Source organism: Eleutherodactylus coqui, chromosome 3 (assembly GCF_035609145.1).
Source record: "Eleutherodactylus coqui strain aEleCoq1 chromosome 3, aEleCoq1.hap1, whole genome shotgun sequence".
Lineage (NCBI taxonomy): Eukaryota > Metazoa > Chordata > Amphibia > Anura > Eleutherodactylidae > Eleutherodactylus > Eleutherodactylus coqui.
In genome coordinates, this window is record NC_089839.1 from 257,912,657 (window position 1) to 257,925,631 (window position 12,975).

Genomic DNA, 12,975 nt, shown 5'->3' on the forward strand with positions numbered 1-12,975 from the left:
AGTAATGTTAAATTTGTACGTCTCCTAAATAGTTAAAAAAAACCATAAACGTTTTTCAAATGTGCATTCGGAATAAAGTAAACAGATGGAAATATATATCTTAGCAAAAGTTTGTACAGTATGTTTGCACACACTTGATATATTACAATTGAAAATGTGAAAAAATGATAATTTTTTCAAAATTTTCTCAATATTGGCACTTATATACACAAATTATATCAGACAATTTTCACCTCCTAAATGAAGTACAACATGTGACGAAAAAACAATGTCAGAATCACTTGGATATGCAAAACCTTTACGGAGCTATTCTATGTTAAAGTGACACATGTCAGATTTCCAAAATTTGGCCTGGTCATTAAAGGGGTTGTCCCGCGATAGCAAGTGGGGTTATACACTTCTGTATGGCCATATTAATGCACTTTGTAATGTACATCGTGCATTAAATATGAGCCATACAGAAGTTATTCACTTACCTGCTCCGTTGCTGGCGTCCCTGTCTCCATGGTGCCGTCTAATTTCAGCGTCTAATCTCCGATTAGACGCGCTTGCGCAGAAGGGTCTTCTCCCATCTCTTCGGTCTCTGCACGAGCGGCGTTCTGGCCACGCCCCCTTCTACCCGTCATCGCGTAGCTCCGCCCCGTCACGTGTGCCGATTCCAGCCAATCAGGAGGCTGGAATCGGCAATGGACCGCACAGAGCCCACGGTGCACCATGGGAGAAGACCCGCGGTGCATCGTGGATGAAGATCCCGGCGGCCATCTTGCTAAGGTAAGTATGAAGTCGCCGCAGCGTGGGGATTCGGGTAAGTACTAAACATTTTTTTTTTTTAACACATGCATTGGGTTTGTCTCGCGCCGAACGGGGGGGCCTATTGAAAAAAAAAAAAACCCGTTTCGGCGCGGGACAACCCCTTTAAGGCCTGGTCACTAAGGGGTTAATATACAGGAGAGGACTACTAAAGTCTTTCACTGGATTATCAGAAGCGTGATGATAAATACAGGCATGGTGGAGTAGAAAATGACCAAACTGGGATTATACATTTGATCATAGTCACCCACCCCAGCTGTAGAACTGAGATAGTGAGTGAATAGGTTTATTAAAAATAGAGGCACTGGGTTTGACCTTATTTGAGTAGTGAATGTTACGTATGTATCAGCAACTCCTATCAGATGTGCCCATTAATAACAGGTACAATCCACTGTCTTGGCACTAAATTGGAGTATGTTCAAATGTATAGTAGTTCTTAGGTAAGAACAGCCAAGGGTAGTGGTATTCTAACATATACAAGTAACTCCGAGGTGGATTGTATTGTTTCAGACCTAGTTCTCTATCAATACTAGTCTGGAACCTGCCACCTAACGTATTTAGTTACTGCGTTTGTTGCCGAAAGCTGGCTATTTCTTCTAAGCTGTTGGTCCCTGTATCTATCACCCCAGAGCTAACAGAGATGCAATCTTGCCAAGCGAAGGTTGCTTTGATATGATATACTTCTGGGGCACTCATGTTTGGGGGTCTGGTGGTCCTTATGTTTGTCTGTTAACTCACGGGTCCACACCTTCTCAGGTAGGCCTACATGGGATATATGTGCGTCCCGTAGCCCTGGTTTTAATTGAATTGAATAAAGGCTTAAGCTTTAGTTTTAAACATCTCACAATACAAAGAGAATCCATAACAACCAAAGAAAGGAGTAGAAGATTACAGAGATCTGTTCTTTCAGTAAGTAACATTTCAGACACCGAGCCACCATTCCTGAACACAGAGCATAAGTGTGAGTGGGTATTAGTTCTTGCAATTATATGACCGTTATGCAAAGAACAAAGTCAGGCATAATGCCCTTTTTTATTTGCACCATGCATTTGCATTATTATGCCCTTTTCATTTGCTTTATGCTAGCATGCCTGGCCAAATATTGTTCTAGTGTCATAATTAGGTCATAATGGCATTTCCAAAGAGCTGAGACCAAAGAGAAGAATGACAAAGATACAACAGTTAAGCAGTCAGGAGACAAGACTTCATTACTGACTTTCCACTAACAGAATGGTTAGCAATGTTGGTAGTTAGTGGTTTTAGCATATAAATCCTACGTATTAATGTACTGCTGAATCAAGGCACACTAGTATCAAACTCCTGAAAAGTTTGCAAAATTGCGAATAAAGTCCTTGACATGAAAATAGCTGATTTTAATATCATTGATCTCCTCATGTGAGGGCAGAGGACCTTTTGAGATCCCTTTGGCTTCGGGGGCCCAGATGCAACCGAAATATGTGAACCTTGCAGAAGAATATGCCTGTAAAGTGAGTGCAAAAGTCTGAGACCACAAGCAATACACTTCTATGTCCCATTCTATCCTAATTTAATCCAGGTTTTTTTATTATATTGCCATATAGCAATTTTAAGTAACATGTTGGAATTTTAGAATTTGGTAAGTGCTCTGCTTTAATAGCAGCATGCATCCATGATGGCATGAACTCTTTAAATACAGTAGGCTCTTGCAGATTCTGAGGATCCATGTTATCTCAGCATGATTTGAGACTGTTCCTAAGAGACGTAAATGTTCCTGTGGAAAATAATATTTTATCTCTAGCAGGTGTAGCCTCTTGTGCATGTTTTCTTCTTTTTTTGGAGCATTGTTCTATATCTCATGCAGGCATGCACTCTATAAAATACCTGGAGGTGCTCACTCCTAATAGTTTGTAATGCGCTCATATTAGCTCATGCCAAGTGTTTGGCCTTTCTTCATGTCAAAGAATGCGCTGGTTAGACACAATCATGGCAGACACTTGCATGACTATTTGCCAGTTACAAGAAGCTGTACTTGATAGACGAAATTAGCAAGAGTTGATCCATAGGGTGACCCAGTGTTGGCAACAACTGAATGGTTAATCATCATCAAGGTCTTGAGAAGTGATAAGGCTGCTACTCTTCTTTTGACACCGCTACTATTTGGTCTCTACTTTTACTGATTGGAATCTCTTGTTGGTTGTTCATCATATTCGGTAAGGGTGAACCCACCTGTAGCGAATTCACTGCAGCCATTACCTGTGGCAGTTCACAGTACAAGGCAAATGAATAAGATTTTACAAACTATTATAATATTGCACTAATTATCCTGCACGGTGAATACTAGAGATGAGCGAGCACCAAAATGCTCGGGTGTTCGTTACTCGGGACGAAATTTTCGCGATGCTCGAGGGTTCGTTTCGAGTAAAGAACCCCATTGAAGTCAATGGGCGACCCGAGCATTTTTGTATATCGCCGATGCTCGCTAAGGTTTCCATTTGTGAAAATCTGGGCAATTCAAGAAAGTGATGGGAACGACACAGCAACGGATAGGGCAGGCGAGGGGCTACATGTTGGGCTGCATCTCAAGTTCCCAGGTCCCACTATTAAGCCACAATAGCGGAAAGAGTGCCCCCCCCTCCCAACAATTTTTACTTCTGAAAAGCCCTCATTAGCAATGCATACCTTAGCTAAGCACCACACTACCTTAAACAAAGCACAATAACTGCCTGCATGACACTCCGCTGCCACTTCTCCTGGGTTACATGCTGCCCAACCCCCCCCCCCCCCCCGCACGACCCAGTGTCCACAGCGCACACAAAAGTGTCCCTGCGCAGCCTTCAGCTGCCCTCTTGCCACACCACCCTCATGTCTATTTATAAGTGCGTCTGCCATGAGGAGGAACCGCAGGCACACACTGCAGAGGGTTGGCACGGCTAGGCAGCGACCCTCTTAAAAAGGGGTGGGGCGATAGCCCACAATGCTGTACAGAAGCAATGAGAAATATAATTCTGTGCCACCGCCATCAGGAGCTGCACACGTGGGCATAGCAATGGGGAACCTATGTGCCACACACTATTCATTCTGTCAAGGTGTCTGCATGCTCCAGTCAGACCGCGTTTTTTTATAAATAGTCACAGGCAGGTACAACTCCGCAATGGGAATTCCGTGTGCACCCACAGCATGGGTGGCTCCCTGGAACCCACCGGCTGTACATAAATGTATCCCATTGCAGTGCCCTGGACAGCAGAGCTAACGTCAGATTAAATGCAGGTGGGCTTCGGCCCACACTGCATGCCCCAATCTGACCGAGGTTTTTAATTCATAGACACAGGCAAGTTCAACTCCCTATTGTGAAGTCCCTGTGGACCGACAGCATGGGTGGGTGCCAGGAAGCCACTGGCGGTACATAAACAAATCCCATTGCATTGCCCATCACAGCTGAGGTAATGTCATGTTTAATGCAGGTGGGCTTCGGCCCACACTGCATGCCCCAGTCAGACTGGGGTTCTTTAGAAGTGGACACATGCAGTTACAACTCCGTGTGGACCGACAGCATGGGTGGCTCCCTGGAACCCACCGACGGTACATAAATATATCCCATTGCAGTGCCCAGCACAGCTGAGGTAATGTCATGCTTAATGCAGGTGGGCTTCGGCCCACACTGCATGCCCCAGTCAGACTGGGGTTCTTTAGAAGTGGACACATGCAGTTACAACTCCGTGTGGACCGACAGCATGGGTGGGTGCCAGGAAGCCACCGGCGGTACATAAATATATCCCATTGCAGTGCCCAACACAGCTGATGTAACGTCAGCTTTAATGCAGGTGGGCAAAAAATTAATTGGATTGCACTGTAGGCGAGGGCCCCAAAAAATTGGTGTACCAACAGTACTAATGTACGTCAGAAAAATTGCCCATGCCCAACCAAGAGGGCAGGTGAAACCCATTATTCGCTTTGGTTAATGTGGCTTAATTTGTAACTAGGCCTGGAGGCAGCCCAGTTAAAATAAAAATTGGTTCAGGTGCAAGTTTTAACGCTTTAATGAGCATTGAAACATATAAAAATTGTTTACAAAAATTATATGACTGAGCCTTGTGGGCCTAAGAAAAATTGCCCGTTCGGCGTGATTACGTCAGGTTTCAGGAGGAGGAGCAGGAGGAGGAGGATGAATATTATACACAGATTGATGAAGCTAAAAGGTCCACGTTTTTGATGGTGATAGAGAACAATGCTTCCATCCGCGGGTGCAGCCTACGTATTGCTTAGGTATCACTGTTGTCCGCTGGTGGAGAAGAGAAGTCTGGGGAAATCCAGGCGTTGTTCATCTTGATGAGTGTAAGCCTGTTGGCACTGTCGGTTGACAGGCGGGTACGCTTATCTGTGATGATTCCCCCAGCCGCACTAAACACCCTCTTTGACAAGACGCTAGCCGCAGGACAAGCAAGCACCTCCAGGGCATACAGCGTGCGTTCAGGCCACGTGTCCAGCTTCGACACCCAGTAGTTGTAGGGGGCATAGGCGTCACGGAGGACGGTCGTGTGATCGGCTACGTGCTCCCTCACCATCCTTTTACAGTGCTCCCGCCGACTCAGTCTTGACTGGGGAGCGGTGACACAGTCTTGCTGGGGAGCCAGAAAGCTGTCAAAGGCCTTAGAGAGTGTTCCCCTGCCTGTGCTGTACATGCTCCTTGATCTCCGCGCCTCCCCTGCTACCTGGCCCTCGGAACTGCGCCTTCTGCCACTAGCGCTGTCGGATGGGAATTTTACCATCAGCTTGTCCGCCAGGGTCCTGTGCTATATAGCATCACTCTCGAACCCCTTTCCTCTTCGGGTATGAGAGTGGAAAGGTTCTCCTTATACCGTGGGTCGAGCAGTGTGTACACCCAGTAATCCGTAGTGGCCAGACTGCGTGTAACGCAAGGGTCATGAGAAAGGCATCCTAACATGAAGTCAGCCATATGTGCCAGGGTACCTGTACGCAACACATGGCTGTCCTCACTAGGAAGATCACTTTCAGGATCCTCCTCCTCCTACTCCTCAGGCCATACACGCTGAAAGGATGACAGGCAAGCAGCATGGGTACCCTCAGCAGTGGGCCAAGCTGTCTCTTCCCCCTCCTCCTCATCCTCCTCATGCTCCTGCTCCTCCTCAATGCGCTGAGATATAGACAGAAGGGTGCTCTGACTATCCAGCGACATACTGTCTTCCCCCGCCTCTGTTTCCGAGCGCAAAGCGTCTGCCTTTATGCTTTGCAGGGAACTTCTCAAGAGGCATAGCAGAGGAATGGTGACGCTAATGATTGCAGCATCGCCGCTCACCATCTGGGTAGACTCCTCAAAGTTTCCAAGGACCTGGCAGATGTCTGCCAACCAGGCCCACTCTTCTGTAAAGAATTGAGGAGGCTGACTCCCACTGCGCCGCCCATGTTGGAGTTGGTATTCCACTATAGCTCTACGCTGCTCATAGAGCCTGGCCAACATGTGGAGCGTAGAGTTCCACCGTGTGGGCACGTCGCACAGCAGTCGGTGCACTGGCAGATGAAACCGATGTTGCAGGGTGCGCAGGGTGGCAGCGTCCGTGTGGGACTTGCGGAAATGTGCGCAGAGCCGGCGCACCTTTCCGAGCAGGTCTGACAAGCGTGGGTAGCTTTTCAGAAAGCGCTGAACCACCAAATTAAAGACGTGGGCCAGGCATGGCACGTGCGTGAGGCTGCCGAGCTGCAGAGCCGCCACCAGGTTACGGCCGTTGTCACACACGACCATGCCCGGTTGGAGGCTCAGCGGCGCAAGCCAGCGGTCGGTCTGCTCTGTCAGACCCTGCAGCAGTTCGTGGGCTGTGTGCCTCTTATCTCCTAAGCTGAGTAGTTTCAGCACGGCCTGCTGACGCTTGCCCACCGCTGTGCTGCCGTGCCGCGCGACACCGACTGCTGGCGACGTGCTGCTGCTGACACATCTTGATTGCGAGACAGAGGTTGCGTAGGAGGAGGGTGGTTTAGTGGAGGAAGCATACACCGCCGCAGATACCACCACCGAGCTGGGGACCGCAATTCTGGGGGTGGGTAGGACGTGAGCGGTCCCAGGCTCTGACTCTGTCCCAGCCTCCATTAAATTCACCCAATGTGCCGTCAGGGAGATATAGTGGCCCTGCCCGCCTGTGCTTGTCCACGTGTCCGTTGTTAAGTGGACCTTGGCAGTAACCGCGTTGGTGAGGGCGCATACAATGTTGCGGGAGACGTGGTCGTGCAGTGCTGGGACGGCACATCGGGAAAAGTAGTGGCGACTGGGAACTGAGTAGCGCGGGGCCGCCGCCGCCATCATACCTTTGAAAGCCTCCGTTTCTACAACCCTATATGGCAGCATCTCCAGGCTGATAAATTTGGCTATGTGCACGTTTAACGCTTGAGCATGCGGGTGCATGGCGGCGTACTTGCGCTTGCGCTCCAACACTTGCGCTAGCGACGGCTAGACGGTGCGCTGAGAGACATTGGTGGATGGGGCCGAGGACAGCGGAGGTGAGGGTGTGGGTGCAGGCCAGGAGACGGTAGTGCCTGTGTCCTGAGAGGGGGGTTGGATCTCAGTGGCAGGTTGAGGCACAGGGGGAGAGGCAGCGGTGCAAACCGGAGGCGGTGAACGGCCTTCGTCCCACCTTGTGGGGTGCTTGGCCATCATATGTCTGCGCATGCTGGTGGTGGTGAGGCTGGTGGTGGTGGCTCCCCGGCTGATCTTGGCGCGATAAAGGTTGCACACCACTATTCGTTGGTCGTCTGCACTCTCAGTGAAAAACTGCCAGACCTTTGAGCACCTCGGCCTCTGCAGGGTGGCATGGCGCGAGGGGGCGCTTTGGGAAACAGTTGGTGGATTATTCGGTCTGGCCCTGCCTCTACCCCTGGCCACCGCACTGCCTCTTCCAACCTGCCCTGCTGCTGCACTTGCCTCCCCCTCTGAAGACCTGTCCTCAGTAGGCGTAGCAAACCAGGTGGGGTCAGTCCCCTCATCGTCCTGCTGCTCTTCCTCCGAATCCTCTGTGCGCTCCTCCCTCGGATTTACTCCAATTACTACTACCTGAGTGATAGATAACTGTGTCTCATCGTCATCGTCCTCCTCACCCACTGAAAGCTCTTGAGACAGTTGCCGGAAGTCCCCAGCCTCATCCCCCGGACCCCGGGAACTTTCCAAAGGTTGGGTATCGGTCACAACAAACTCCTCCAGTGGGAGAGGATTCGGAACCATTGCTGCCCATTCTGGGCAGGGGTCCGAGAACAGTTCCTGGGAGTCTGCCTGCTCCTCAGAATGTGTCATTGTAATGGAGTGAGGAGGCTGGGAGGAAGGAGGAGCAGCAGCCAGAGGATTCAGAGTTGCAGCAGTGGACGGCGCAGAACTCTGGGTGGTCGATAGATTGTTGGATGCACTTTCTGCCATCCACGACAGGACCTGCTCACACTGCTCATTTTCTAATAAAGTTCTACCGCGTGGACCCATTAATTGTGAGATGAATGTGGGGACGCCAGAAGCGTGCCTCTCTCCTAATCCCGCAGCAGTCGGCTGCGATACACCTGGATCAGGAGCTTGGCCTGTGCCCACACCCTGACTTGGGCCTCCGCGTCGTTGCCCGCGTCCACGTCCTCTAGGCCTACCCCTACCCCTCAGCATGCTGTATTACCAGTAGTGCAGAAACAGAACGCTGTAATTAAATGTGCCGCTTATTGGCCTGTGGTTGGAGGCTGACTTCACTTACGGAACGCACAGCAGAGCCAGGAAAGAATTTTGCGCAAGCCTGCTGTAACACTTAGCTGGCTGCGTATGAATTAGGACAACTACCCCCAGGAGAGACACAGTACAGTCAGGACAGTCACAGGCAGCCCAAATAGATTTTTTTCCCAAATTTTCTTGGAAAAGCCCACTGCCTATATAGACTGTATATGTCTTTCAGTGTCCCTGCCTCACCACCACTACTGGCCCTGGACTATGTAAAATTACTGCAGACTGTTTCACTGTGGACAGGATGACAGCGGTGATGTAAGTGGCAACGCAGAGCCAGGAAAGAATTTTGCGCAAGCCTGCTGTAACACTTAGCTGGCTGCGTATGAATTAGGACAACTACCCCCAGCAGAGACGCAGTACAGTCAGGACGGTCACAGGCAGCCCAAATAGATTTTTTTTCCCAAATTTTTTTGGAAAAGCCCACTGCCTATATAGACTGTATATGTCTTTCACTGTCCCTGCCTCACCACCACTACTGGCTCTGGACTATGTAAAATTACTGCAGACTGTTTCACTCTGGACAGGATGACAGCGGTGATGTAAGAGGCAACGCAGAGCCAGGAAAGAATCTTGCGCAAGCCTGCTGTAACACTTAGCTGGCTGCGTATGAATTAGGACAACTACCCCCAGCAGACACGCAGTACAGTCAGGACGGTCACAGGCAGCCCATATAGATTTTTTTCCCAAAATTTTTTTGGAAAAGCCCACTGCCTATATAGACTGTATATGTCTTTCACTGTCCCTGCCTCACCACCACTACTGGCCCTGGACTATGTAAAATTACTGCAGGACGCAATGCTCTGGACGCAATGCTCTGCACGGCCGATATACAAAAAAAAAAAATGTGCAACATTGCAAAAAGCAGCCTCAACAGTACTGCACACGGTCAGATGTGGCCCTAAGCAGGACCGTTGGGGTTCTTGAAGCCTAAAATCAATCCTAACACTCTCCCTATAGCAGCTCCGGCATCAGCAGCACTTTCCCTGATCTCTGTCAGAATGCATCTGTGGCGAGCCGCGGGAAGGGCCGATTTATATACTCGGGTGACACCTGATCTCGCCAGCCACTCACTGCAGGGGGTGGTATAGGGCTTGAACGTCGCAGGGGGAAGTTGTAATGCCTTCCCTGTCTTTCTATTGGCCAGAAAAGCGCGCTAACGTCTCAGAGATGAAAGTGAAAGTAACTCGAACATCGCGTGGTGCTCGCCTCTAGTAACGAGCATCTCGAACACGCTAATCTCTAGTGAATACCTTAAAAAAAACAGAATGCATGATTTAGGGTTATGAGGGCTACCCTGATTCCTGAAAATAATGAATAAAAAGTGATCATAAAGATATCTGTACCCTAAAATGGCACTCATAAAAACTACAGCTCGCCTAGCAAAGAACAATCAATGAAAAAATATATATATATATCTTTTATTTTTTTTATTAACGTTTCGTATTGTCTTAATCATACTGACTCAGGGGAAAAAGTTCAAATATCATTTTTACTGTACTGTAAAATCTAAAAAAAATTGCTCAATTAAATTTTTTTTTATTTCAACCCACTTAAAAATTTCTAAACATTTTTTATTTTTTAATATGATTTATTAAATGGTAATCTTAAAAAATACAATTTTTTTCACAAAAAAACAAGCCTTCATACAGCTATGCTGATGGAAAAATAAAAAAGTTAAGGCTCGTGGAAGACAAAAACAAAAAAACTATTTGTTTTCTTTTCATAATAAAACAACATACCATTGCACAGAGTTCGAATTAGAAAATATCTTGACTTTTTGATCCATGTCCATCAATGATATAAGATCCCACAAGACAGTGCATGCGGATCACAGTCTTTACCAATTCTTATGTAAATGACAGATTGAAAACGCTTATGTGTCACCACTAGAGATGAGCGAGCGTACTCGTCCGAGCTTGATACTCATTCGAGTATTAGCGTGTTCGGGATGCTCGTTACACGAGACGAGCACCACGCGGTGTTCGAGTCACTTTCATTTCCTTCCCTGAGAAATTTGTGCGCTTTTCTGGTCAATAGAAAGACAGGGAAGGCATTACAACTTCCTCCTGTGACATTCCATCCCTATCCCACCCCCCTGCAGTGAGTGGCTGGGGAGATCAGGTGACACCTGAGTATTAAAATCTGCCCCGCCCGCGGCTCGCCACAGATGCATGCTGAGAGAGATCAGGGAAAGTGCTGTCTTGCTGTAGCTGCTATAGGGAGAGTGTTAGGTGTTATTTTAGTCTTCAAGAACCCCAACGGTCCTTCTTAGGGCCCCATCTGACCGTGTGCAGTACTGTTGGATGCTGCTTTTAGCAGTGTTGCACAATTTTTTTTTTTTGTATATCGGGCGTGCAGACCATAGCGCCCTCAGTCTGCAGTCATTGTACAGAGTATAGGGGCAGTACTGGTGAGGCAGGGAAAGAGGTATACTGGCTATATAGGCAGTGGGCTTTTTCAAAAAAATTGGGGAAAAATACTATATTTGGGCTGCCTGTGACCGTCTTCAGTTTACTGCGTGTCTGCTGGGGGTAGTAGTCGCTAATTAATACCCAGCTAAGCGTTACAGCAGGCTTGCGCATAATTGTTTCCTGGCTCTGCTGTGTCCGTTACATGATCGCCGTCATCCTGCCAGAGGGAAACAGTATACATATATACGCTGCATACGGTGTCTGTCTGGTTTTTCACCTCACCATTTAAAAAAATTGAAGCAAAATACTTAAGGCCTACCACTGAGCTTTGGCCACTTGACTGGTTCTGCGCTGTAAATTCCAGTAGCTCAGTCATACGCACCTAGGTCTCACTACAGGCCTGCGCATAATTGTTTCCTGGCTCTGCTGTGTCCGTTACATGATCGCCGTTATCCCGCCAGAGGGAAACAGTATACATAATATACGCTGCATACGGTGTCTGTCTGGCTTTTCACCTCACCATTTTAAAAAATTGAAGCAAAATACTTAAGGCCTACCACTGGCCTTTGGCCACTTGACTGGTTCTGCGCTGTGAATTCCAGTAGCTCAGTCATACGCACCTAGGTCTCACTACAGGCTTGCGCATAATTGTTTCCTGGCTCTGCTGTGTCCGTTACATGATCGCCATCATCCCGCCAGAGGGAAACAGTATACAATATACCTCCACCAGCGGACAGCAGCGGTACCTAAACAATACGTAGGCTGCACCCGCAGATGGAAGCATCGTTCTCTATCACCATAAAAAACGGGGACCTTTTAGCTTCATCAATCTGTGTATTATATTCATCCTCCTCCTCCTGAAACCTCACGTAATCACGCCGAACGGGCAATTTTTCTTAGGCCCACAAGGCTCAGTCATATTACTTTTGTAAACAATGTTTTTACGTTTCAATTCTCATTAAAGTGTTGAAACTTGCACATGAACCAATTTTTATTTTAACTGGGCTGCCTACAGGCCTAGTTACAAATTAAGCCACAGTAACCAAAGCGATTAATGGGTTTCACCTGTCCTCCTGGTTGGGCATGGGCAATTTTTCTGAGGTACATTAGTACTGTTGGTACACCAATTTTTTGGGGCCCTCGCCTACAGTGTAATCCTAGTAATTTTTATGGGCTTCGCCTGCACTCATGGTACAGCAAGGTGTGTGGGGTTGGCCTACACTTTTGCTACACAAATGTAACTGGGGCCTTGTCTATACTGCAACTACTGAAGTGTGAAAGAGACTGTTATCTCCCTAAACTGCTGCAACGGGAATGTTACTGTGGCCTGTCTTGACTGCTACTACTACTGAAATGGAACTAATACTGTGCTCCCCCTATACTGCTGCTTCGGAATTGTTACTGGGGCCTGTCTAGACTGCTACTATTAATGAAATGGAACTAAGACTGTGCTCCCCCTATACTGCTGCTTCGGAATTGTTACTGGGGCCTGTCTTGAGTGCTAGTATTACTGAAATGGAACTAAGACTGTGCTCCCCCTATACTGCTGCTTCGGCATTGTTACTGGGGCCTGTCTTGAGTGCTACTATTACTGAAATGGAACTAAGACTGAGCTCCCCCTTAACTGCTGCTTCGGAATTGTTACTGGGGCCTGTCTTGAGTGCTACTATTACTGAAATGGAACTAAGACTGTGCTCCCCGTATACTGCTGCTTCGGAATTGTTACTGGGGCCTCTCTGGACTGCTACTACTACTGAAATGGAACTAATACTGTGCTCCCCCTATAATGCTGCTAGTGATATGTTACTGGGACCTGTCCCTAATGCTACCGCTGAAATGTTACTAATTCTGGGCTCTGCCTATACCGCTGCTAATGCTATGTCACTGGGGTGTGGAAACAGAGGCTTCCCAAAGACATGATGGCGGCAAGGCCATTTCCCACCAAGGCGGTTACTGTTAAGGTGCATATAACCACGGACACGTGGAGAGGACACTCAGTGCCTCAAAAACATCCCCCTC